This window comes from Staurois parvus, unplaced genomic scaffold (genome assembly GCF_062004578.1).
Source record: "Staurois parvus isolate SC_StPar_1 unplaced genomic scaffold, SC_StPar_1.0 ptg000243l, whole genome shotgun sequence".
In the NCBI taxonomy this organism is placed as follows: Eukaryota; Metazoa; Chordata; class Amphibia; order Anura; family Ranidae; genus Staurois; species Staurois parvus.
This window is the reverse complement of record NW_028318039.1, coordinates 5,649,591-5,676,571: the sequence shown is the minus strand read 5'-3', so window position 1 is coordinate 5,676,571 and position 26,981 is coordinate 5,649,591. Positions and strand designations below refer to the sequence as shown.

At 42.6% G+C, this 26,981-nt stretch overlaps 1 long non-coding RNA gene across 3 annotated transcripts in view; it reads right to left on the bottom strand.

Moving 5' to 3' along the window:
• The window catches only part of LOC149459921 (uncharacterized), a 348,229-nt gene that overhangs the window by 63,757 nt on the left and 257,491 nt on the right, over positions 1-26,981 (bottom strand). Inside the window, exon 3 of one of the 3 annotated variants that reach the window (XR_016313179.1) lies at positions 13,669-13,690. The exons of the other annotated variants lie outside the window; for them this stretch is intronic. This is a non-coding gene — a long non-coding RNA (uncharacterized LOC149459921). The remainder of the gene's footprint in view (positions 1-13,668; positions 13,691-26,981) is intronic. 3 annotated transcript variants of the gene reach the window in all.

The window sequence follows — 26,981 nt, the reverse complement described above, 5'->3', positions numbered from 1 at the left end:
CCGAACCAGAGTTTTGTAAAGTGGCAAATGTATAGTTTTATCTCTTGAGTAAATACTCTTTTTAATGCATGCTAATAGTCTGCTAGCCTTGTTTGCTGCCCCTTGGCATTGCATGCTATTGCTGAGCCTGTGAGTAGCTTACGTCCATTTTAGCCCCCAAATGCATTACTTTAAATTTTTCAGCATTATCCTCATTTGCCATGTAGTTACCAACCCTTCTATTTCACTGAGGTCTTCCTGTAAAGTTACTATATCATTTTGTGAAGTTATTGCTCTGCTTAGCTTTGTATTGTCAGGTTTTCCCTCACTTACTGTACTGGTATCATATCAGTGGGATAGAAATATGGTAAATCGCTCAAATGGGATGAGAGAGGTGTTCTAACCTTTCTTATCTTAACCCAGAACAACAACAAATTGCTTGGCGATACAGAGTTTAAGTGTTTATAAATGTTTTCACAAAATATTCATGCAGTTTTCACCAGAGACTCACAAGTTTCTAATTGAAAAAATGTATAAATCCTAGGTGAATGTTGCATGACTGTTGTGTGAAAACATCTAGAAATAGATGCTTACGTGGTGTGGTCAGTTATGGGGCTGCATATTAAGGTATTAGTGGGTAGTGCTAATTGAATTTGATTCCTCAAATCCTGGTGGAAATCTGTGAAAACTAATCATAGCAGTGAACCCCATTAACGTCTATGGGGGTTGGAAACAATCTTTGTAATAAATACTGGCCATTTTCAAGGCTAATAAGTAAGCTATTCTCAAAAAAAGGTATAAGGGTCTGAGCACTGCCATGAGAGGCATTTAACAAAGCAAAACAAACATTTAAAAAACAATCCTTTAAATGACATGCTTCAGGGATGCCTGTAAGCTGCATTTTTGTTACAGAACAGTTTACAAGGACAGCATCAACACATTGTATCCTGGCATCACATTATTTTGATGTGTAATTGATTTTTTTGTAAAAACATTTAGCTTGGCAGTATCCTAATCTGACTCATTTCAACTTCAAAAAAAGCATTTTAGGTTTTGACTGTGACATCTGATTTTTTTTATTCAGCGGTAATACAGTAGGCCTGAATTGAAGTATAAACCAGTGGATTCTTGCTGTTGGGATCACAGGTGTATGCAAACATCTGCGGCTGCTCAGCCTGTACAAAGAGATGGTGGGCTGACAGGAGCCATTCATGTTTGCATGTACATGCACATCCAGTGGTTATTTGTGTTTAGGGATAGATGTCCAACCATTGATGCAGACAGGCATGCCAAGGTTCAGACCTCTGCCACTAAATACAGTTACCCACTGATAGATGTGAACAGTGACAGCTTCTGTCAGCCCGGAATTACTTTGTACACTCCTAAACATACCTAAACATATGAGAAAGGCAGTTTGAAGGCTAACATCTGTCAGACTTGAGGTTGTGTTATTTTTGTGGCAGGTAGCAGAAGAATCTAACCACTTGTGGTCTGTTGCATGTGATTAGATGTTGGGCATAAATGGTATAATATGTTGGGTAATTGAAAAGAATAATATTGCAATAGCAGAAGTAACTAACATGTCCCTGAATCAAACCTGCCAAAGAAGTGATGTAGAGAATCTACCACAAAGGTTCATTAGTCAAGAAGACATCCAGTGTGTCAGGGCAGGAGCTGAGGAACGGACAGGCAGGCCTAACAATGTAACGCACTGGCTGACGACAACCACCACCCACAGACCGAAGTCCCTCAGGGCGCGGAGTCTAAGTCCCAGGCTGCCCTTCACCAGGGCCCCTGATGGTGGGGATGGACTTGACGCAGCCAGGAACCAGGTCGCGGCCCCCGAGACACCTCAGCTGCGGTAATGGCCGCCGCCAATGGCGTGTAGCTGGTGGAAGAGACAAAAGAGTAGTCAGACAAGCCGGGGTCAACAACAACAGGACAGAACAGTACAGGACAGCAGACGAGAATCACAGGTCACGAGCCGGGTTCAGCAACAGAGGGTCAGATCAAAGGAGAATACAAAGAATAGTCAAGACAAGCCGAATCAGATACCAGGAGAGTCACGAGAGTCAGAACAGAGTAACAGCAACACAAAGACACAAGACACAAGTGCAAAGAGCATGTGCGGACCACAGGCTTATATGTCATCAGCCACACCCCTCTGGAGGATGGACCACAGAAACCTGAAGGCATAAAAGGGCTCCCATCATGCACAGCAGAATCCAAGATGGACACCAGCACATGAAGTAACATAACCACAGGGAAAAGGTAGGACCTTGACAGTACCTCCCCCTCAAGGGCCCCTCCCCCTCCGCGGCTCAACAAAAGGTTTCTGAGGAAAGCGGGTATGAAAAGCGCGGAGGAGGGCAGGAGCATGGACATCCGCGGAAGGAACCCAGGAACGCTCCTCGGGACCATAACCGCGCCAATGAACCAGGAACTGTAATTGACCGCGCACCAATCGAGAGTCCAGGATCCGGCTCACCTCATACTCCTCATGACCGTCAACCCGGACAGGACGGGGCCGAGGAAGAGAGGTAGTGAAGCGATTGCAGATCAGAGGTTTCAACAGGGAAACATGAAAGATATTGGAGATCCGCATCCCAGACGGAAGGGCAAGTGCATAGGCCACCGGATTCACTTTGCGGAGAATGCGGAAAGGACCGACAAAACGGGGAGCCAGTTTGGGTGTGGGCACCCGAAGATTGAGGTTGCGAGTAGACAACCACACCCGATCGCCGACCTGGTATGAAGGAGCGGGAAACCGTCTGCGATCAGCCTGGAACTTCTGGCGCTGAGCTGAGTCCCTCAAGGCCCTCTGGATCTGCCCCCAAGAAGAACGCAGGGCAGCAAGATGGTTCTCCACAGCCGGAATGTCCTGTGGTGAGAACCTCTCAGGTAATACCGCGGGTTGAAACCCATAGTTGGCCATGAAGGGAGACATCCCGGTGGAGGAGTTGACCGCCGAGTTCCTGGCAAACTCTGCCCACGGCAGGAGATCGGCCCAATCATCCTGATGGTCTGAAATATAACACCGAAGGAATTGTTCTAAGGCCTGATTGGAACGCTCCGCAGCCCCATTGGACTGCGGGTGGTAGGCTGATGAAAAGGAGAGACTAATACCCAACTGGGAGCAGAAGGCACGCCAGAATCTGGACACGAACTGACTCCCGCGGTCTGAGACAATCACCTTAGGTAACCCATGCAGGCGAAAAATCTCCCTGGAAAAGACCGTGGCCAGTTCCTGCGCTGTGGGTAATTTCCTGAGTGGAATGCAATGGCACATCTTGGAAAACCGATCGACGATCATGAGGATGACCGTATGACCCCGAGACACCGGGAGGTCTACAATAAAGTCCATCCCTAGATGTGACCAAGGACGCTCCCCATTGGGAATGGGTTGCAGAAGACCCAAAGGGAGATGCCGTGGAGACTTATTCTGGGCACAGATCGAACATGCCGCTACATAAGAGGCAATGTCGGCACGGAGGGTTGGCCACCAGAATAAGCGAGAGACGACCCAACACAGCTGGTTCTTCCCTGGATGCCCGGCAGTTTTGGCGTTATGGTAGGTACGCAGCAGGCGGGTGCGCAATCCCTCGGGTACGAAACATCTACCCTCCGGCCTCCCGGGAGGAGCATCAGTTTGAGCCGCCAAAATCTGCTCCCCAAGGGGAGAGGTCAGACTGGTGCGAATGGCAGCCAGGATCTGATCTGGAGGTATAAGTGAGATTGGCTCAGAGTCCTCCCTGGACAACTCAGAGTATTGCCGTGATAACGCATCAGCCCTGACATTCTTGGAACCAGGCAAATATGAAACCACATAGTTGAAGCGTGACAAGAACAGAGCCCATCTGGCCTGGCGGGGTGTCAATCTCTTGGCCTCCGAAAGATAAGTCAGGTTCTTGTGATCGGTAAGAATGAGGACCGGAACCGCGGAACCCTCGAGCAGGTGCCTCCATTCCTTGAGAGCCAGAATGATGACCAACAACTCCCGATCTCCAATCTGGTAGTTGCACTCAGCCGAGGAAAGCTTCCTGGAGTAGAACCCACAGGGAAGTAGGGGTCCATCGGGTGACCGACGCTGAGACAGGAGAGCCCCTACTCCCGTCTCGGAAGCATCAACTTCGAGGACGAAGGGCAACCCAGGATTGGGATGCGAAAGAATCGGAGCCGAAGCAAAGGCAGCTTTCAGAGCCTCGAAAGCTCTGATGGCCTCGGATGGCCACTCGTGAGGGTTACTCCCCTTCTTGGTTAGGTCAGAGAGAGGCTTTGCCAATGTGGAGAAGTTCCTGATGAACTTCCGATAGTAGTTGGCAAAACCCAGAAAGCGCTGAATGGGTCGAAGACCATTGGGACGAGGCCACTGCAGAACTGCCGCAACCTTCTGAGGGTCCATGGAAAATCCCTCCGCGGAAATTATGTAGCCCAAAAAGGCAACCTGGGATCGATGGAACTCGCACTTCTCGAGTTTACAAAAGAGTCCGTTCTCACGCAATCGTTGCAGCACCTGCTTAACATCCTGGACATGGGACTCCATGGAGGTAGAGTAAACCAAGATGTCATCCAGGTAAACCACTACGCATTGCTGCAACAAATCAGGAAGGACATCGTTTATGAATTCCTGAAAGACCGCGGGCGCGTTACACAATCCGAAGGGCATCACCAGGTATTCGTAGTGCCCAGTTCTGGTGTTAAACGCGGTCTTCCACTCATCCCCCTGTCTGATCCGTACGAGGTTGTACGCCGCCCTAAGGTCGAGTTTGGTAAAGACCGTTGCTCCCTTAAGGCGGTCGAATAACTCAGAAATCAAAGGAATTGGATATGCATTTTTAATGGTAATCCGATTGAGACCCCTATAATCGATGCAGGGCCTCAATTCCCCACCTTTCTTCTTTACGAAAAAAAACCCCGCTCCTGCTGGGGAAGTAGACTTACGAATGTGCCCCCGGGAAAGCGCATCCACCACGTACTCCTCCATGGCCTTATTCTCCGCAACCGAGAGAGGGTACACCCTGCCACGTGGAGGAGTGGCCCCGGGTTGCAGGGATATGGCGCAGTCGTAAGGACGATGCGGTGGTAAGGTACCAGCGCGTACCTTATCGAACACGTCCCGGTATTCCCCATAGTCGGTGGGCAACGCAGAGTCCGAGGAGGCACACAATACCTTAACCGGCCCCCGGATGCACCCGGCCCCACACTGTGGAGACCATGAGAGAATCTCGGCTGTTTGCCAATTGAAGGTTGGATTGTGCCTCTGGAGCCAGGGATACCCCAAAACCACCGAATAGTGTGGGGAAGAAATCACCTGAAAACAGGCCAACTCCCTGTGAACAGCCCCAATGGCTACCTCTATTGGCAGGGTCTCGTGAGTAACCTGCGGCGGCTGCAGGGGCCTGCCATCTATTGCTTCGAGAACCAATGGGGCAGCACGAGCCTGCAGGGGAATGGAGTGCTGCGCAGCAAACGAGCTGTCCAAGAACAACCCACCGGCCCCAGAGTCTACCAACGCCTGGGCCGTCACCGAGCCCCCTGTCCAAGAAAGGACCACGGTGATCAGTGGCTTATCCTTGCGGAACGCCGGGGACGAGGAAACTCCACCCAAGATCTGTCCCCGACATGATCTCAGGTGCGAGCGTTTCCCGGAAGGACCGGACAAGACTGCCGAAAGTGCCCTACCGAGGCCACAGTACAGGCAGCGACCCTCCCGACGCCGAGCGGCCCGCTCCCCCTCGGAAAGGCGAGCAAACCCCAGCTGCATGGGTTCCCCACCAGACAAGCTATCCCCAGGAGGCGTGGGAGGAGAGGGAGGAACGGGTGGGACAGAAAACGCAGGTGCCAGTCGATTGGAAGGGCTCCGCAGGCGTTCCTTGAGTGAAGGCCTCTCCCTGAGCCTGGTGTCAATCAGGATCAGGAAAGAGATGAGCTCCTCCAACACCACAGGCAGTTCCTTAGCTGCAATCTCGTCCTTCAATGAGTCAGAAAGACCATGGGAAAACGCAGCCACCAGAGCCTCATTGTTCCAACCGACCTCTGCCGCCAGGGTACGAAACTCTATAGCGTACTCGGCCACGGTCCGTGAACCCTGATGCATGGTCATGAGCAGCTTGGCCGCCGAGGCGGAACGAGCCGGTACGTCGAATACCCTACGGAAGGCATCAACAAAACCAGAAAAATCTTGAATCACCGGGTCGTTCCTCTCCCATAAGGGATTTGCCCAGGCCAAGGCCTTGTCTGAGAGTAGTGAGATGAGGAACCCCACCTTTGACCTCTCAGACGGAAAGGCGTGAGGTATTAATTCAAAATAAATACCCACCTGGTTGAGGAACCCACGACACTGACTCGGCTCACCCCCAAAGCGCTGTGGAAGAGGGGCTGAACCGGTCATACCTCTGGACACCGCGGGTGCCGCATCAGCCGCGGCGGTAGGCACAGCAAGCGGAACAGCAGCGGAAGCGACCACCGGAGCGACAACCGGCCTAATAACACCAGGAGTAAGGTGCGCGGTGCGTGCAAGCAGAGTTTGCAACGCCTGAGCGAACTGATCCAACAGGTGATCCTGTTGATCGAGTCTGGCGACTAGCATTGGGAGCGAAGGCGTGCCTGCACCGTCAGGGTTCATGGCACTTGTGTAATGTCAGGGCAGGAGCTGAGGAACGGACAGGCAGGCCTAACAATGTAACGCACTGGCTGACGACAACCACCACCCACAGACCGAAGTCCCTCAGGGCGCGGAGTCTAAGTCCCAGGCTGCCCTTCACCAGGGCCCCTGATGGTGGGGATGAACTTGACGCAGCCAGGAACCAGGTCGCGGCCCCCGAGACACCTCAGCTGCGGTAATGGCCGCCGCCAATGGCGTGTAGCTGGTGGAAGAGACAAAAGAGTAGTCAGACAAGCCGGGGTCAACAACAACAGGACAGAACAGTACAGGACAGCAGACGAGAATCACAGGTCACGAGCCGGGTTCAGCAACAGAGGGTCAGATCAAAGGAGAATACAAAGAATAGTCAAGACAAGCCGAATCAGATACCAGGAGAGTCACGAGAGTCAGAACAGAGTAACAGCAACACAAAGACACAAGACACAAGTGCAAAGAGCATGTGCGGACCACAGGCTTATATGTCATCAGCCACACCCCTCTGGAGGATGGACCACAGAAACCTGAAGGCATAAAAGGGCTCCCATCATGCACAGCAGAATCCAAGATGGACACCAGCACATGAAGTAACATAACCACAGGGAAAAGGTAGGACCTTGACACAGTGCCACTCCTTTACACTATTTATTATTTACATATCTCCAAATTTGTTTTATGCTTTATATTTAAATGTTTAAATAGTTTTTCCTTGTAAGGCTCTCCAACCGTGGCCAGGCAAACACAAGCAGGGATGGGTAAAAATAATGTCAGCTGGCAAGGGGGACCCAATTGGAAGTTGTGGGGCCACCACATTTGGTGGGAGACTGATTTCTATCCCCCTTGGTCCTTGTTAGCTTTTTCTTGTGAGTCTTTCTCCAAGGACAAGAAGGGAAGTGCAGGCAGCAGCAGCAACAAAAATTAAGCATTAAAACCTACAGTATTAGGCCACTTGCCCTTTTCCAGGATGAAGCCTTCAAACTCAAACAGCATTTGCCAACATCCATTCCACTGTCTCCAGGAACAACCTTCCCGTGCCAGGTTTTTGCTGAAGTAGAAGAAAAAAATGTCCTCAAAAGCCCCACAAGCACAGTGCTTGTGTGCCAGCTTGGCACTTCAACTGCTTCAATACCAGGGTGTGTGGTGTTTTGGGTGCACATTGTTTTTATGTTTGTTTTCAAGGATGTGGTAAGGTGTGAAAAAAGCAGCTCTTGCATTAACTGTCAGCAACAACTGTCTGATACACGTTTATCACCCGGAGCTAAAAGTTAGAGTCTAAAAATGAAGGGAAAACCCCCAAATAAATAGAAAAAAAGTAGATAAGGTGTTGACATTGAGAAGCTAGCTAATAATCAGTTGCAGACAGAAACTCTTCCTTTTTAGAGTACAGATTTGTGTGCACAAACAGGGTACATAAGTAACTGTCCCCCAGCACTGAAATTCAAGGATCTTACGCGTGGTTTGTAAAAGTAGATGCACATCTAGCAACTAAAATCTCATATACATTTTAGCATATTATCACTTCTAAAGTCTACTTTTTATTTTTATAGATTGCTTTAGGAAAATAACAGCTGGTGATACTGATAGGTAGGTTCTTGTTTAGACACTGCCCTGTCCCACAATCTCCTCCTTGTAAATCATTCTGTCTCATGCTCTTCCAAGGAAAACTATAGGCTTCTGTGCTGCATTCCACTGTTGTCAATATTTACAGTGGATCCGTGAAAATGGAAGATCAACTTTATTGAAATCTCCCCAACTCTCAAAGTCAAATGCAAATGAAAAAATATCATACTTAACTGGATGCTTGAAACCCTTCATGAACACACTCCAGCTCATTGCATAGTTTTGTTGGATTGTGAACACTCAGCTATCCCAGGAGGCAGTGGTGTTGACGCCACCTGTGCCTCACTGGAGTATTCCAAGTTGGGGTTGAGGTAAGTATTTTTGGGGGGCTTTAATAGAGCTTTGGTAAAAGGTTCTTGAAAAAAAAAGATTGCAGCCAGAGTCAACAACAATCTAAAGAGGTTGCAAGGCATCAGCCTCATTAAGATGTAACAAAGGATGAAAAAAGGGTAAAAATACCTTTTCTCCACACACCTCCAAATTCTCCAAGACATGCAGCATTTTGCTACCTACCTGACATTCAGTAATGGGTTTACATCTGCTTTAACAGACCTGTCAGTGCCTACTGGTCCTACACTAATTTCTTCCTATGTACTTTATCAGCAGCACTCCCAATGCTTTACCTATACCAGCTAAAACACATTGTCATGGCCCTCTTACTGACCCTTCTAAGCCATTTGATCTAATTTCAAAGGCCAGGCAGTGCATTGTGATTACTATGGCAAATCCCTGCATTATTTCAGCAGCAAGAACTGCAAATATGTAGGATCTGAGGAGAACTCAGGGAATCTGCAAATTCAAACCTTATTCCTATTATTGTGTATTAGAACATTTATTTTTGAAAACAAGCCAGAAACTGATGAGGATTTTCGAGGGTTACACTTTAAAGCTTGTGTACTTATAAACTTCAAGCAACTATAAACTCAAGCATGCTTTATTTTTATCCTTTTTATGTTTACCATGCTGCAATAATTTTAACACACATATTAAAAAACTATAACTATTATAACTATATAAGTAAGCCTTAGCGAATAAACAGAATATAAATTTGCAGAGAAAGAATGAAACAAGCCTAACTATTTCCTGACTTCTTCCCATCTGCTTGGCACGATTATTGATTCCTGGAATCTATCAACTACTTGTTATGAATGACTAAGAAGGGCTGACCTTTCCCTGCAAGGTACAAATAAGTAGTACTTCAGGGGCTCTAACTGCATGACAAGATAATTCTATCCATTTAATATTGAAGTGATGTTGATGGTATCATTCTTCTCGTGTCTGTAGAGGGAAAGTACAGCAGGCCTTTCTTCTGTCTTATTTCACTCGGTTCGAATGTTCATGATAGATTTTCTGACTGACTAATCGCTGTCACATTAACTTTCAGTATTTCATCCTCTGGCGCTGTCACGATAATGGTCATAATCAAAGTGGTTCATTGTAGGTAAAGGAAATTATAACAGCAAAGTAATATCATAAAACAGTGTTTAAATATGTGTAATTTCATTTGTCAGTGGTGCCCCAACACTTCATTATACATATAACCATCTCTCATCAGTAGAATTAGTGCATTATTCATTACTGTTAATTATTTTCACATAATGGCTGCCCTGATATATTTAACCTCCACATTATATCTCAGATAATAGGCCTGTAAAATTGAATTGTGTGTAGAGTGGAGTTCTGCAGCTCATTTACTGAGCATCAAAGAACAAAGAATAGAAAAAGAAGTCTAAATTGTACATTTGGGCCAGCTGGCGCCAAACATTTATTTCTGTCTGATTTGCATACACTGCACGACAAAGTAATGACGGGCTGGTATCATGTATGCTTCTTGGTTACATTAGAAACCAATTAGAATGCAGTAATAGGAATAGACTGTTCCACCATTGTACAAGATAATTGACAGAAATTAAATTACATGGAGAAAAACACTGATGACACTGATATCTAATCTGCACAAATCCAGAAACAATAAATATCACCAAGCAAATGCATGAGTTTCTTGTCAGAACAGAAGTTGATAAATTCCCAAACAAGTCATTTATTGGCATAGTAGCCACATATGTTAAACATTTTTCACTCAGTGGCTAAGGATATATGTTTACTATATGTTTCCCCCTTTGCAAAGTACTTTAGTACTAATGTTGAGGAACATGAGCCTCAATATAGATAACCAATATGGCAGTGCCCAAAACCATATAGGTTTTCTAACCATAACCTTGGTGAGTGGCCACTTGGTCCAGGGTTAGGATTTAGTTAAATGTCTTTAAAAGAAAATAACAAAAGGCAGGGTTCCATGGCCCCTGACCTTGTAGGATGAACCTCCCATTGTTGTTAAAAGCCCCTCATTGGCTAAATCAAGCCACCAGGGTGAGAGTTTAGAAAACCAAATTGGCAGCTACTGGGCCAGCAACATTTCAGGACAGCAGTATCTGTGATTGCTGTATCCAAAATTAAAATAACTGTTTATAAATTATCACTAGAGGAGTCCCTAGACTCCTTGACTCTTCTAATTATATTTAATTATTGAAATCTTAAATTGTAACTAATTTTTTTTGTGGTTGTGAAAGGTCCCACCCCTTCACTACCCCCTGACATGAATGAGTTACACTTTTGTACACTAATAATATACATTATTACTGAGGTCCAAGGATCCCTTGGTGATATGAAGTGTTACTTCTATGGGAATTGTTACTGTCACCAACATTAAGAGCAAGTGTAACAATGAAGCAGTTATTTGAAATGAAAACCATGAGGGAACTAAATACATTTTCAGGTAATCTTTTTAAAAGAGAAGTATGGGGTATAAAAAAACAAACAAAAACTGCTGATTGCTTAGTTCTTGGGTCCGCTCTGGGCAGAGATTGGAAACTGTCAGTTGTCTGGCCTGGGGAGGGGGCAGCTGACTCGGGTTCTTAGCAGCCCATTGAAAGGCTGAGCCAACTGCCGGTCAGGTATGTGGGTAGATCCTGGCATTATTGTCAGGATCCCTGCAGAGCCTGGAATGATTTTGTGACATCAGCTGACAGTAGGCCACAGGAGGTCACAGGAGAAGTATGACCAAAAAAGCTGTGGCCATACCTCTCCTTTAAAGTGTACTTCTGGGCAACTAAGCCATATTGAATTGACATAAAGACAAGAATGGAGGCAGCTTTTGTTGCCTGTGCCCAATGTTCTCAATTATTCCCAGAGCAAAACTCTTCTTTTAAGACCAAAGCTGCTGTGGCTACCCTGTAGTCTGCCTTTTCCTGCTCAGCCTTGTCTCCCTCATGGCCTCCAACATGGGCTAATACTTGCATGAGTGGGAGAGCCACAGCAAAAAGAACGGTTGCTTTTTACATAATAGAGTGAACCTGGTTTTGAAAGTCCAAGGCTGCTTTGACCACTTCAGCCTCAGTAATGTACCCGTATGTTGCTAGGGCTGAAGTGGTTATAACAGAATGATATTTGCAACTACAAGTATCATTCTTATATCTTTTTTTTCAGCTGGCGATGGGGTTTAAATGTAAAAGTGATCTTACCGGCAAATTAGCTGCTGGATAGCATTTACAGGTGGTGAAAGGGGGTCCTCCTCCACCTTTATGGGGTCTCCTGTCTATGCCAGATGACCATAGAGATGATGGCGGACCGGAAGATCCCCAATAATCTCTATGGTCTAAGAAACCAGAAGCGATGAGAATTTTGTCACTCCAGGTTTTGGCTAAAGTAAACAGGCCATTGCCAGCCTGTGAAACCATTGGATCAAAAAAATCTTGGTTTGATCTGATGATTTTAAGGGCAGAGGATAGATCTGGGGTCTCTTGGTAAAGAGTACCTGTCACTGCCCATGTTACCACAAGATGTTGTTCATCCCTTGTGATAGCAATAAAATTGATCAAATATAAATGTAAAGAGAGAGGGTAAAAGTAAAAAAAATTAAATAAAATAAATAATAAAAAAAATCAAAGAGCCCCCATCCCTCTGTGCTCATGCGCAAAGGCAAACACATCTGTAGATCGTGCACGCATATGTAAATGGTGTTTGCACAACACATGTGTGGTATTGCCGCAAACGTTACAGCATGAGCAATAATTCTAGCTCCAGACCTCCTGTGTAACTGGTAACCTGTGAAGGCTTATAAAGTGTTGCCTATGTAGATTTTTAAGTACCGTAGTTTGGTGCAGTTTTAAAGCGTGATATGTTAGATATCTATTTACTTGATGTAATAACATCTTTTAAATTTTACCAAATAATTGTGTGTTATATGGTTTTGTGCAATAACATTCACTAAAGTGCATTTTTTCCAAAAAATTGCCTTTGAAAAACTGCTGTGCAAATATTTTGTGACATAAAAAATTGCAACAGCCACCATTTTATTCTCTAGGACCGCTGTTAAAAAAATATACATAATGTTTGCGGGTTCTATGTAATTTTTCAGCAAAAACACTAATTTCTACATGTATGACAGAAATGTCAGAATTGCCCTGGGGCTGAAGTGGTTAACCTCTTCATGCCGGCCAAACGCAAATGTGCGGCCTCCCGACGTCTGGGCTTAGACACTGAGCGGCCGCACATTTGCGTCTTATTAAAAAAGGACATATATGCCGAAAGCGCGTGCCCTGCACGCTCCCAGCACACATGTCCTGTACTCACGGAAAGGTCCCGATCTCCTCTTTTGATCGGGACCTTTCCCGATCATGTGACCGCCGTGAAGACACGTCACGGTAGTCACATGACCCTAAATCCCACCCCGACTCCTGGCTTCTGAAACTTTTAAAGGGCCAGGAGGCACCGGCGTGAAGGGGTTAAAGAACCAAGTGTAAGTGTATTACCAGGAGGTGATGGTGTCATTGTCCTGGTGTTAGATCACTACAGTCATAAAACCCACAGACACACTTTCATTTTAATCTTCAAAATCTAGTTAATACAGAATATCATAAAACCAGCCAATGTAGACTGGTGAGCTGTGAACACATCTCTATATATGTGTTTCAGAGCAACAGAAATTTGACTGAAGATTCCAATACTTTAAACCTCACCAGACTACACACACTACAACCAAAATGAACCGAATCAATATTTTAAGATGAAGATTCTATATTTTGTTTTTTTGAGGTCTTCTGCTTTATGATTACTGATGGATAGCTTAGTGGGATGATGAGTTTCTATGGGGGTATCACCAGTACAATGAGTTTCTATGGGGGCATCACTAAAAAGTTACTAACAAAAGAGTTTTTTTTTAATTGTTCATTGTAAACCTAAACAGCGCTGTAGATGCAAGTATTGAACACAATAATACAAATTCACATGATTCTTTTCACTGCTGACTCTCTTGGCATCCTTTCAGAGTCTCTTTTTATATTCACAGACACCATTAAACAGCAATCCAAACTAGCAAAATTGTACAGAAGTCTTTTTTGGCCAATGCAATATAAAATAAAATCATTTACCTTTGTTTTTCCTGGCATTTGGCTTTCAAGAAAGAAAGAAATGAATCACTTTATTGACCAATACAGTAAGCATGAGAGATAATTCCAGAAAGACTCACACTGAAATTTCACATTAAAAGCAGAACTTATGTTGAATATACAGTTGTCCAACCCACCTTGCATTATGTCTGTTAAACTGTGGGTTAGATGCACACAGGAGGAGTTAATAATGAACATGTATTTAATACATGACCTCTGCTGCATCAGAATTCCTTCACCAGCCCAGCTAACTTGTTTAAATTAACATAAGCATGTACCTGTGTATTCAACCCTGGCTCTAATCCTTCTGTTTTACAGTAGGTAGGTAGGAATCCATTGGTAAATTGTCAAGGGATGCTTTAATTTGTAATTTATTTATGAACATTACATTCCTGATCATGTAAAATTAAAGTCTTTAACTTGTTTTCAGCCTAGTTACCTCTTTTGTTGTCTCCTTGGACTTTTAAGAGTCCTGTTACAAGAACGGAATTACACATGGAAACATAACAGGAGGTGTATTCTGCTGGCTGAAGTTTTATGTTTGGCTGGCTAGGTAATTTAAATGCCGAGCTGAACAAATTACCAAGAAAGGCAGAAGTAGACTGTAAACTAAAGTTATATTTACAATACTGTACTTAAAGTTTTATGGAAAGAACCACAGACCCAAAGAGGTGAATTTACTAAATTAAGGAAAATGAAAAAAAACTATCCTTGCAGTGGGGCTCCTCCGAGCTGCATGGGTTAAATGTTTTTTTTTTTTGTCTGAGGTGCCATTAAAAAGGACATTTTTCCTTCTCATTCCCTGGAAGGCAGAACTCACTTTTTCCTTTGACACTCTTGTTTGTCAGCAGACTCTATCAACTTGCCTGTTGTGCTTTTAACCCATTAGGTACCTTGCAAGTGAGTATGTTGCCACCACCTGTGGATCTGCAATGCTGCTAGAACCTGAATGGGAGCTTATGGGATCTGTCATTTCGTTTGTCTGTCTCTCCACCATGAGATGTTCTGAAGAAGCTGCTATGTATTCAAGGTCCCACTATCAGATGCTGGCTAAGGTAAAAAAGCCTGGGTGTATTCATAAATGCACATAATGTAACTTAATATTAATATTTAGATGTAATAATACCAGGGGTAGTTGATCCAATGAATATCCAATTGCTTCTGTGTATTAGGAAGGATTTTGTTTCCCCCACTGGAGTGAATTGGGTCATGCCTTATTGGGATTTTTTTTGCCTTTCTCTGGATCAACTGTGGATATAGGATTGTGTAGATGGGGTTTTTCAATATATTTTTCTTGTTGGTTGAATTAGATGGACTAGTGTCTTTTATCAACCTCACTAACTATGTAACTTTGTAACAATATCTAAAAGCCTCACATCACAAGGATCATCCAATTTTTGAGCAGTGCTGTGTTTGTGATCATTTGATTTTGTCTGGAAGGATGCTGTGCCTAGTTTGTCTGTCAAGGGAAGTTGAAAACTTGAACCCCATTATGCAGGCTGTGAATGACACTATCCATGAGCTGTCAGATATGAAGCCCAGTTAGGTAGCTCCACCTGTCACAAGTCCTGCTCTAGTAGTTGATTATGGAGTCTTTTCCAGAACTTCTTCTGTTTTTCCCCTAGTTAGGACAGTTAAAGAGGCCACTAGTTGTGTGGAATCAGTACCCCCCCATCAGCAAGCAACTGTAGTCCATTAATGCATCTTACTTTAGTAGCTAAGGTAATCCATATTTAGGCAGAAGAAATAAAAGCAGACTTTTTAGCCATCAATGAGATCTCAGTGGTTTTGTGGTCCCTTGGTAGAATCAAACTTGTCAGTGACTTCATCAGGGAGGCAGCAATTGATACAATGCATTGCTTATTGAGGACCATAATGTTGTCAGAAATGGCCAGAGGAGCCCTTTTGCTTAAAGTGTTATTAAACCCACAACAGTAAAATCTGTCTCTATATGCAGTAAAGCATGCTTGTTATACTCCCTGTGGAACCTAAGGGGTCAATCCTCCACATTGTGTAAAAAGGATGTTTGATCCTCTCTTCTCTGATCCTCTTCTTCTTCCATTGCCTCCCAAATATCTCCTAATAGAACAGAGGCTAGGGACAAGCTGCACATTCTCAGTTTGGTGTGTATTGCTAGAGTAGAGAGTTGTTTTTTTTCTTGGGAGAGTGCATGTGATCAGCACAGGGCCAATCAACACTCTCCAGACAGAGGTCAGAGGTCCTGCATCCTGCTACAGGAGAATGAAACTCCTCCTACAAGCTGTAACAAGTGCTCTGCTGGTATTATATTATTATATTAATATTTGCATTTACATGTTCTGTGTACTCTGGGAGACCAGATACAGTGAATGCAGGGTCCTGGGTTTAATAATGCTTCAAGGCATTGATGGCAGTTACCACTTCTAAGATGAATTGGTACAGAATTCCATTGGTGAATTCCATCATTGATTGTCTCTCCTCAACAAGCCAGGTGCAGAAATAATATAAATCCATGGGGGGGGGGGGTTATCCATCATAACCGAACCCCATCTCCAAAAACAGGAAATGGGCAGGAGGCAATGTAGCAAACAATTTAGAGATGGTAAATCTTATAGGCTTGGTAAAGACTACAGAATGGGATGAAAGTTCACAATCATAATTTGTTCCTTTGAACAAAACCAAGACACCTCCCTCCCAGGAGCAGTAAAACTCTTTTTGAGGTTTCATCTGCCAAAACGTGTTCAGTAGAGGCCAGGTTGAGGGAGTTTATGTTAGTTTGGACAGCTCATGTTCAGGATCCCTGGTTCCTTGGACAGTTCAAGATGGAGATTGATGGGATTTTGTTCTCATCTTTCAACCCATTTCATTTTAATCAGTAGTTCGTGTAAGCAAAATGTTAGGCATGTACCTGTAAAGAGTGAAGACCAGTGGCTGGAAACGTCAGGATAGACAGAGTTCTTAGTGAAAAGGAAATCAAATAGTCCATATCAAAAGACACAGAATCAACATTGGAGTAACAAAACAGCAAGCAGTATTATATGTGGAGCACAATAATCTGAAAAGGAAACAGGAAACAGGATGGACTTAAATAGCTGACCAATCACCCTGATTGGCCTCCTGATCAGATTCAGGTAAGCCTGAAATTCACTTCTACAGAACAAATGACAATTCTATTCACTAAAATAAAGGTCTTAAGGCTAAAATATATACAGTAAGTCATATTCCATGGCAGATCTCAGATCAAAGCCTGGCAGACTCATCTGATATTATCTGTCCCTCTCAAGGTCTTCTCTTTGGCTTATCAGTATATCTTTTGTGGAAATTTTTTATTAAATTTGGACAATGCAAAATTTCCTCCTTTCTATCCTACCAGATACTGCAGTTTACCATTATGAAGGCAAAATTAAAGATGTTATCCAAAATGAATTCTTCTTTCTTTTGAACATGGAATGAGTCTGGTGAAGTGAGTGTAAATCCTGGGAAAGGAGTCTCTAAAATGTTTTAAAAGAGCCACATGGAAGACAGGATGGATCTTCATTGAGTTTTTACACCACAGTTTTTATTTGAGCCATTACTTCAAAAGGACCTATAAACTTAAGGCCAAGTTTTGGGGAAGGTAGTTGAAACTGAAAATGTTCTGTAGTTAGCCAGACGTCATCGCCCATTAAATGAGAAGAAATTGGTTTATCTGTGTCTGAGTATGCGTTAGCATACCGTATAGCATTTTTAAAAAAAAAGTTTCAATTCACTAAAAAATGCTACTAAAATACCGCATGAGTTATTTTATCAAGGCAGTATTTTAGTAGTAAAACCCATGCGTTAATGTTTCAGCTGTCAGTGAGGTTCCCCACTGACAGCTGAATGTAAAAGAAAGAATTGCCAGCAATTAAAAAATAATTTAAAAAATGGCGTGGGGTCCCCCCTCCCATCCATACCAAGCCCTATGGTCTGGTATGGATTTTGAGGGGAACCCCAAAGCCAAAAAAAAAAAATGTCATGGAGTCCCCCACAAATCCATACCAGACCCTTATCAGCATGCAGCCCGGCAGGTCAGGAAAGGGGGTGGATGAGAGAGCGCCCCACCCTCCTGAACCATACCAGGCCACATGCCCTCAACATGGAGGGGGTGCTTTGGGGCGGGGGGCTCACCCCCCCCAAAGCACCTTGTCCCCATGGTGATGGGGAAAAGATCCTCTTCCCCACAACCCTGGGCTGTGGTTGTGGGTGTCTGCAGGCAGGGAACTTATCAGAATCTGGAAGCCCCTCTTTAGCAAGGGGGCCCCCAGATCCCGCCCCTCCTATGTGAATGAGTATGGGGTACATGGTACCACTACCCATTCACAAAAAAAAACTGTAGTGTGAAAATAGACAGGAGACAGTCTTTGACAAGTCTTTTATTAAAAGAAGGAAAATAAAAGAATGTCCCCCAAAGTAGATCCAACGTCAATCACAATGCCCACCGCCACCACCTGAAAAAAGAAAAAAAAAAGAGAGACTCTGCTCCCGAAGCTGGCTCCCGCCGTCTGACTCTTCTGCTGGCTTGACAGTCCTTAAATATGTAAGGGGACAAACTGAGAGAACCTCTAATCTGCACAGATCATTTCAATAGTTCAGATGTGAGTTGAGACTTAAAAAACACATTTTTTCAGTTTGAAAAAGGCATCAAGATAACTTGGTATATCCATTCAGTCAAACTCATCTTTCATTTTCTCACAGAGCCCATTTCTAAGGTGAATATGCAGTTAGAATCATGAAATATGAAGTCCAAGGCTGCCAAAAAGCTATCAAGATTTCTCAGCATAGCATTGTCTTGCTTCAAGCATGGGGAAACCCATTCCAGGGCCTCATTAGTGAACAAAGAAATTATGAAGCCTGCTTTAGAGCACTGCATAGAAAATCAAGTAGGTTGCTGCTGAAAATGAAGTTGACATTGGTTCAGGAAGCCTCTGTAATGCCCAGGGTTTCCAATAAATTTAACAGGCAATGGAAGACAAGTCTCTGTAGGATCATTGGTGGTAGCTGCTTGTTGCTGTTGCCATAAAAGTTGCCATTGCAAAATAATTGTCACCCTGATTGGCTACATGATCAGATGCAGAACTATGAAAATTCTGTTTGTTAAAGCAAAGGTTGCAGTGGCAGAACAGCTAACTCATGCTCCAGCCTGTGGAAGGCCTAAGTTCCAGACCTGGTTCCTGACACAAAATCTTCGCACATTTATTCAGAAGTTGATGCGAAAGAAGGCCAACCAGTTCCTGAATAGTAATGGATTTTATTCTACAAATTTCTACTAGTTTTTGGATCTGAAAGATTTAAACAGAAGCATCATGATTCAGAAATATTGTATGTAATATAGTCAGATCCAGAAAGCTTCAAGCAGCGTTAAATTCTAAACCAAAAGTGTAATACATTGCAGTTTACCAATCATTAGATGTGGTGACTGTATCCATTTTCAGTTGGAATTTCCCCTCTGTTTTCATCTGGTGATCTGGCCAGTAACACACCTCCAGTATTAGTGAGACACAACTCTGGATGAATGAGCACATGAGGCACAGCAGATAGCAGCATTGTCAGTCTGAGGGGAGGGGAATGTTACATGTATTTGGAGATATAAATACACTAACTAATTGAACCCACACTTCAGCTTACAATTTATAACCAGTTACAGCAACAGTTTTTTCCTTTTGGGATAAAGGTTTTGCATGAATAAATAAAAGCTGATCATTTTAACCACCCCTGCCAGTGTTAAATGGTTTGTCTCATCCATGTAAACTGATACATTCTGTTGGAGAAGTGGGATTTTGAAAAACAACAGACTTGCTGGCTGAATCACCAGATGAAAATTAAAGAAAGCCTAAGAAAGAAAATAAATGCAACCATCACATTTTTGCAGTTTTTAAAAAAAATATTTAGAATTTTATATATTTATACCACTTTCACATGCTGTTTTGTGTACACTAGAGACATCAAAACCTTTTTAAATGCTGGGTTATATGCTGTAATAAATATGGACTAAATTTCTATTGAATAGAATGGTTCATCACTAAGGTTCCGAAACTTGTGTTTCATTAATTATACTGTATAGAAACTGGCAATAAGCCACTGATGCTCATTGTCATTAAATATTCCACCTTGCAATAATTTTGTAACTTTTGTTCTACGCTCTGCTTACACCAAAAATTATCATAAAATTTTTAAAAATGTCCTCTGTGTAGAATATGTCCATAAAATATTAAATATTCAATTTTCTTCTATCATGGCTTGAAAAATTCATAATTACATGATGATCCACATAATAAGTCATTCTGAAAAGTCATATATGGCACTCCCCCTGTGACTCAGTTAATAATTTACTGCTGTGTGGGATTTTCACTGCACTGTTAGTCTTGGGAACATTTATTAAGCAAATGCTCATTTGCAAAGATCAGAATGTGAATGAAGAGGTAAGAATTTAATGAGAAGCGACAGACAGGTGAACAGTTTCCATATTGAACTTTACTAGGGCAAGCAGATGTAGTCTGCTTTTTCATAGCCACAGCAGACATATAAAATGAAATATAGGTGACTTGGGAACAAAATACATTCCTGAAAGATCCCAAAGAATGACAAATGTTAGCAACTCATGAATTACATTGGAAGCTATATGACATTTCAAGTTTGGAAATCATTTTATAGTTTTATAAGTTGTTTGTTGTGTGAACATTCCTAAATCAACATTAGCTATCACTTGAATATAATCAAGATAAAGAAAACTCTCATCATTTTCAGAGTAAAGCTGAAAGTATGTGAAAAATTAAAGTTTGTAAAAAAAAATCACCTTAACCAACAAATTTCATCTCTAACCCGGATCTAACACTTTAGCCTAACTCTCATTAATGCTAACCCAAACACTGACACTAAAAATTATTGTGTAAAGCCAAGTCTTTTTTTTTAATGAGAAGTTAAAATTAAATATACATTTTTTTAATTTCTGTATGTGACATTATTTGTAAATTTGTTTTATCAGTCCCTGTGCCTGTGACACCAGGAAATTAAATGGGGAGAGCAGTTGCCACTAGTATAGGAAGGTGTGGACAGCAATAACGTTTTGTTAAAAGTTCAAAGCCTTTTCAGCTCTACAAAAATGTGTTTGTTTTTGTCATTGTCCTCAGTGGAGAAATTTCCCACCACTGACAATCCATTTTTTTTGATAGAGCATTGTGGAGGTGGGTGAGACATCATACATGAAAAGGATGTCAAAATTTAAACCCGCTGAAAATTAATGATCACTTTATTAGTGAATGACATAACACATAATCAATACATTTCAGGACATTGCAGCTTCCCCTTTCTTCAGGGCTAAAGTTGGCCATAGATGGATCAAAATTTTTCTGGTTCAGCAGGGATTGGCTGAATTTCAATCCATGTGTGGCCACTACAGCTCAATAGAAATTGATCTATCAATCTGTTAAAAAAAAAGCTGTTTAATTGGCTGCAACCAATAGTTGTACAGCTAATCTGTATATTCTGTCAGTGGAGCAATCCCCCTACTGTCAGAATATAATAGAACAACTGGGAGGATTTAGGATTCTCCCATCTACCCACCTGCTGAACAAAAAAAACTGAGACATGAATGGCTAGCTTAACACTGATGAAGCATCAGATTAAAAAAACAAACAAATGAGAGTGAACACATTTCCAAAAGACATACATTTTTACAGAACTGCATCATCAAAATCAGCCGAATAGAGGAGCTAATTGCTTTAGTGAAAGAAATAGATTTATTGGCATTGAAAAATAATACAAAAAATATAAGTATGAATATTAGAACATCAGTGTGCATTAAAAAGTATATATATATATATACTCACAGTCCACTTTATTAGTACACCTGTTCAATTGCTTGGTAACACATATTCCTAATCAGCCGATCACATGGCAGCAACTCAATGGATTTAGGCATGTAGACGTGGTGAGGATGACTTGCCAAAGCTCAAACCGAGCATCAGAATGGGAAAGAAAGGGGATTTAAGTGTCTTTGAATGTGGCTGGTTGTTAGTGCCAGACGGGCTGGTCTAAGTATTTCAAAAACTAGTGATCTACTGGGATTTTCACCTACAACCATCTCTAGGGTCTACAGGGTATGGTCCAAAAAAGAGAAAAGTGAGTGTGGAGGAAAATGCCTTTTTGACGTCAGAGGACAATGGGCAGACTCGTTGCTGTGACATTCAGATGGTAGGGTCAGAATTTGGTGTAAACAACATCCTGCCTTGTATCAACAGTTTAGGCTGGTGCAATGGTGTGGGGAATATCTTATTGGCACTAGCAAGTTGTACATAATAAAGTGGGTGGTGAGTGTGTGTATATATATATATATATATACACACACACGTATACAAAACATGCATAAATACATTAAAACAAAAGAAAAATACAAATGTTTGCATTAGGGATACATATGGAGGTAGAAATCTGACAGAGGCTCCAATCCTTTCCTAATTTATCCAAAACAAAATGTTTTTAACTTTCACCTTTAACCTAACTCTTAGAATTAACCTTTTAACACTTTACCTAGCCTTTTAAAGTGGAACTAAAGTCCCAATACTTACTTCTGTGTCACAAGCTAGCTTGCAGCCTCTGGTGTGTTTACACTTACCTCCATGCTGCTCTTGATTCCTTCACATGTGTGTTGTTCTGTGCTCACCTATGGGCATTGTCTGCTATTCCCTGGGTTTTATGTCCTTTCATTCCATCACTTCCTGTCCCACCTCCTTGTCTGCCTGTCTATTTAAGATGTGCTCAGACTGAGCCACATTGCCTGAGCAAAGTTTGTTGTTGGTGCTCCCCAGTGGGCGGCTGTGTCCGTTTAGTATATCTGTGTACTGGCCCCAGCTTTGTCCCTGACATTCCTCCAGTATTGTCTATCCGTGCACCGACCCCGGCTCATTCCTGACATCGCTAGTGTTCTGCCTGTCCTGACCTCAGCTTACCTACTGGATCTCCTGTGTCTACTCCCATTGTACCCTGCTCCCACTAGCGGTCTCTTCTACCTCAGCTGGGTGTACCTGGGGGCCACGACCTGGTTCCAGCCTGCTCCAAGTCCATCCCCACCATAAAGGGCCCTGGTGAACAAGCAGGCTGGGGCTTAGACTCCGCGCCCTGGGGAACCCCAAGCTGTGGTTTTATAGAGCTCACTACCATAGATGTGACATTCTGCTTCAACAGTCCAAGATCTCTTGCTGGTGTTGGCATCTTCTCCTTGTCTTCTTCTGGGTTCCAATCTTTAGCCATATTGATTTGTCAGCATGGGATGACGTCATATCCTTGCATGAGAGAACAGTCATCACATAGGCACAGTGCCAGAAAGAAAACTCAGCTGCACCTGCACAGTTCAGTGTACATTCTACAGATAACTGTGAACAGGTGGGTAAGTTTATTTTATTGCAGACATCACATTTGTCTCCTGCAACAAAGAGCTACCTGCTTGAAGTTTTTGAAAGTAAATACTTTCGTTTACCTGTATATGTATGTCTAGTCTAAAATTTTCTTTTTTAATTTGTAATACAGTAGGTAGGTATTCCTTGAGCTGGTGACAACATTTTAACTAGAGATACACTTTAATAAAGTGGTTCCCAACTTTTTCAAGTGATGACACACAATTATATTCATGATACATAGCAACATACAACATACATTTGATCATTTTGGATTCTTGTACTCTACAGGAGGTATGGGTATTCTGTTATGGTGCTAAGGGAAATAAACAATGGACTGTAAGTGCAGTGACATCAACTCTATTGATATCTTTGAGTGAGTGATTCCTTAGGATCTGTAAATGGATGACATGACTGTGCAGGCACAGCCATGCTAAATTCAAAAGAAAGCAAGACAATCTGGGTAGAGCCATCACTATGATTTCAAAAAGTGCGTGTGTGTGTGTGTGGGGGGGGGGGGGGTGTTTAGGATGAGAAGTCTGGAGAACGTGAACATATTTCATGTTAGACCTCTAATTATGATTTTAATAATTGAATAAACTACTGTAAAATACTGTATATTAGGTAGTTTTGACACAAATTACTTACAATGTTTTGTGTGTTCCTAAATTCTACAAAATAACAGGCTTAACAGACCAGCAAACAAGAGGCTAAATATTATGAATAAAAATAAAAGTGAGCGCTCTCAAGTCAGCAGCCAATGCACTCAAGGTAATCCCAGCAAACCTTAAAAAAATCCAAAATATATAAAAATGCGGCGCTAAATAATAACAGTAAATTAAGAATTGTCCTCAAAGTAAAAGCAAAAATATAAAGTCCATAAGATGAAAGATGATCCACTTATTAAAGCAGAATAACGAGACAAGTTTGAGACAGGAACATGAATTAAAAATGCGCACTCACCGCACGCGCATACATTTTGCGCATGTAATTAATATCCACCAGGGTCACTTAGGCAGGCGGAGTGGGTGAGCTTCCATCTAAGGGTATGTGATCTGGTCTTGATGGTATGTAGTTATACTGCTAGGTCCAGAGGTCCCCTTAAGGTTGGACGGGTGCACAGCCTGGTTACAGGGCTCCCTCCCTCTGGTGGTAGTGGATCATGAATGGGGTATCCTGAAAATTAATTGGCTCCACAGGGAGCCATAAAACAGGTACCCATGGTGTAGTATTTAAAGATATTTAATGCTCAGAATTATAGATAAAAACAGGGTAGTAAAACACTCAGTATCAATGAGAATAATGAGGAGTAATACAAACCCCTTAGTTAAGATGGCCGCCGGGCCTCCTCGTGGCTCCAGGCGGCAGTGACGTCAAGCTCTGTTGGCTCCTTTAGAACACTCTCATAACTGTAAGCCTGGGATCTCTTAGAAAAATACCTAGTAAAAAATATTTTCTCCAATATTTTTAGTAATAATGAGCCGCTAAACTGGTATATGTAAATAAAAGTTAAATTTACAATACTAAAAAAAAGCCTCAAGGCAAATCTCATAAATAGCCATAAACTACCAAAAAGTTAAGGGAAGTTGCAGGAACCAACAAATTATGCAGTGCTTCAATTAAAAAAAACTTGACTTTGACTCTCAAAAGCCAATGTATCCAATTGAACACAATCTATTACACACCACCTTCCAGTGGGTTTTGAGCAACAACTCCTGTCATTATAGCTGGGCTAGCAGATCTGACCACTACCCCCCCTTTCCACATAGCCCTGTCACTGCCCTGCTAATCTCCACTTTTTCACCCCCTTACCCCCTTTTTTTTCTCTAACTCTTTTTCCCCATCCTCCTTCATCCAGGCTGTGATGTGGCTTATGTTGTGCTTGTCATTGTTTGTTTTCCTACTTGCGATGTTAACTTTCACGTATACTTCAGATTTTTAACTCCTTCGCATGTATACGGCCTCTGAGTGGGTGGGCCTTAATGCCAAGAGGCTGCATATATGCGTACCTAAAGAAAAATGGAACTGTGCTGAGAGTGCGCACCATGCTTACCCGGCACATTTACCAGCGGCTAAAGGAAAGCTTCCGATCTCGACTTGTGATCAGAAGCTTTCCAATCATGTGACCGCTGTGACAGCCAATCATGGTGGTCACATGATAACAAACCCCACTCCACCTCCTGGCATCTGAGACCCCGAAAAGGGCCTGGAGGTGCGGGCGCCAAGAAGTTACCCTACAAAACTCATTTGCAGATGAGCACGTTTATTGTATCACTTATATATTAAAATCTAAAATAAATATTGAACAAGGAAAACAATCTATTATTTGAAACACTAAGATGGATATTGTAATAAAAAAATATATATTTAATTTCTTAATAAGCATTAAAATGACAATAGCGCTAAAATGTTGGCCAAGAAATAAACAAGCCACATATACATATACACTGCCAGTGTTGGAAGTTCATATGTACAGTATATGTTTTCTTTTTTCATTTCTTAGCCAGGATTTTAGCTTTGTTGTTGTTTTAATGCTTATTGAGAAATAAAATATATTTTTTATGACAACATCCATCTTGGTGTGTCAAATAATAGACTGTTTTCCGTTGGAAACATTGGGGTTTGAGAGTCAAAGTCAGGATTTTTTTTAAGTACTGGATATATAAAAGCTATATTTTTGCTTTTGTAAAACACATACCAACACCATTATATGACACTTGTACATAAAGTTGTTTGTAGAGGAATATGAGAACTTTGTTCAGTCTGGGGCAGGGGCAGACTGACCATTTGGAAACTCGGGCACTGCCCGAGGGCCCAGGGTCAGTAGGGGGCCCCATGAGATGCCCCTGGTACCTTTTTCATAGGCTTTTTTGAGTTTGGGCAAGGGCACATGTGCCCCATGATCCCCTATTGCCCGGGGGCCCATGAGTTGTCAGTCTTCCCCTGGTCTGGGGTCCCAATTTATAGTGAAATGTTGGTGACTGGGAGCTCTGCTGATAATTCTGTGAATCTACATCTAAGGCCTCATGCACACAGGATGTTTTGTAAACTCTCCTAGAAGTCTTTCCTCCTGGCAGCAGTGTTTTGGCAGAAAAAAAGCCTGATGCTTGTAAAAGTGTTTAAAGCTTTTATAAGGTTTTAGGTACATTTACAGGCTTCAAGAGCTTGGATGTTAATTCATTTAATTAGCCAGAATAACTTATTCTGGCTATTAAAATGAATAAACCCTCAAATGCTAAATGTGCCTAGTATTTAGACTCGTTTAGCAACATTTAGCAGTGTCAAGCATTTTTTCTGCCAAAACTCTGCTGCTCCTGGATGCACTGGAAGTGGCTTTTTTTACTGCCTCTAAAAGATCCTGCCACTACATGTTGCTAAAAGCCTATGTGAGCATCGACACATAGGCTAACATGCAGGGGAGTTTAGAGGCAAGAAAAAAAAAATGCTTGACACCCCTAGAAGCAGCTGCAAAAACATCCACTGTGCATGAGGCCTTGACTGAATACAGGAATTTCACTGGCACAAACTTGCGGTTGATAACAGCCCGCAGCAGACAACAAACATACTGTGCTTCTTTGCTAGCCCTTATCCCGCCTTTGGAACACTATTCCTTCAAATGATATGAAGCACTATTCCTCCCATTGACACCAACAATAGGGCTCTATTTCTCTTTCTCTGATACCAATAATGGGGTACTATTTCTACTACTAATACCAATGATGAGGCACTGCTACTCCTCCTACTGACCACCAGCCATAAGGCCATGTTATATTCTCACTGATGTTAGGCCCAAGACATTTTTTACCCCCACTGGCCACAATCAGGCTTCCCCTAAAGTCCAAAGGACAGTAAAATGGCCCTTTTTTTGAAAAGCTTGGAGATTTCTGGTCTAGATAATCTGACTTT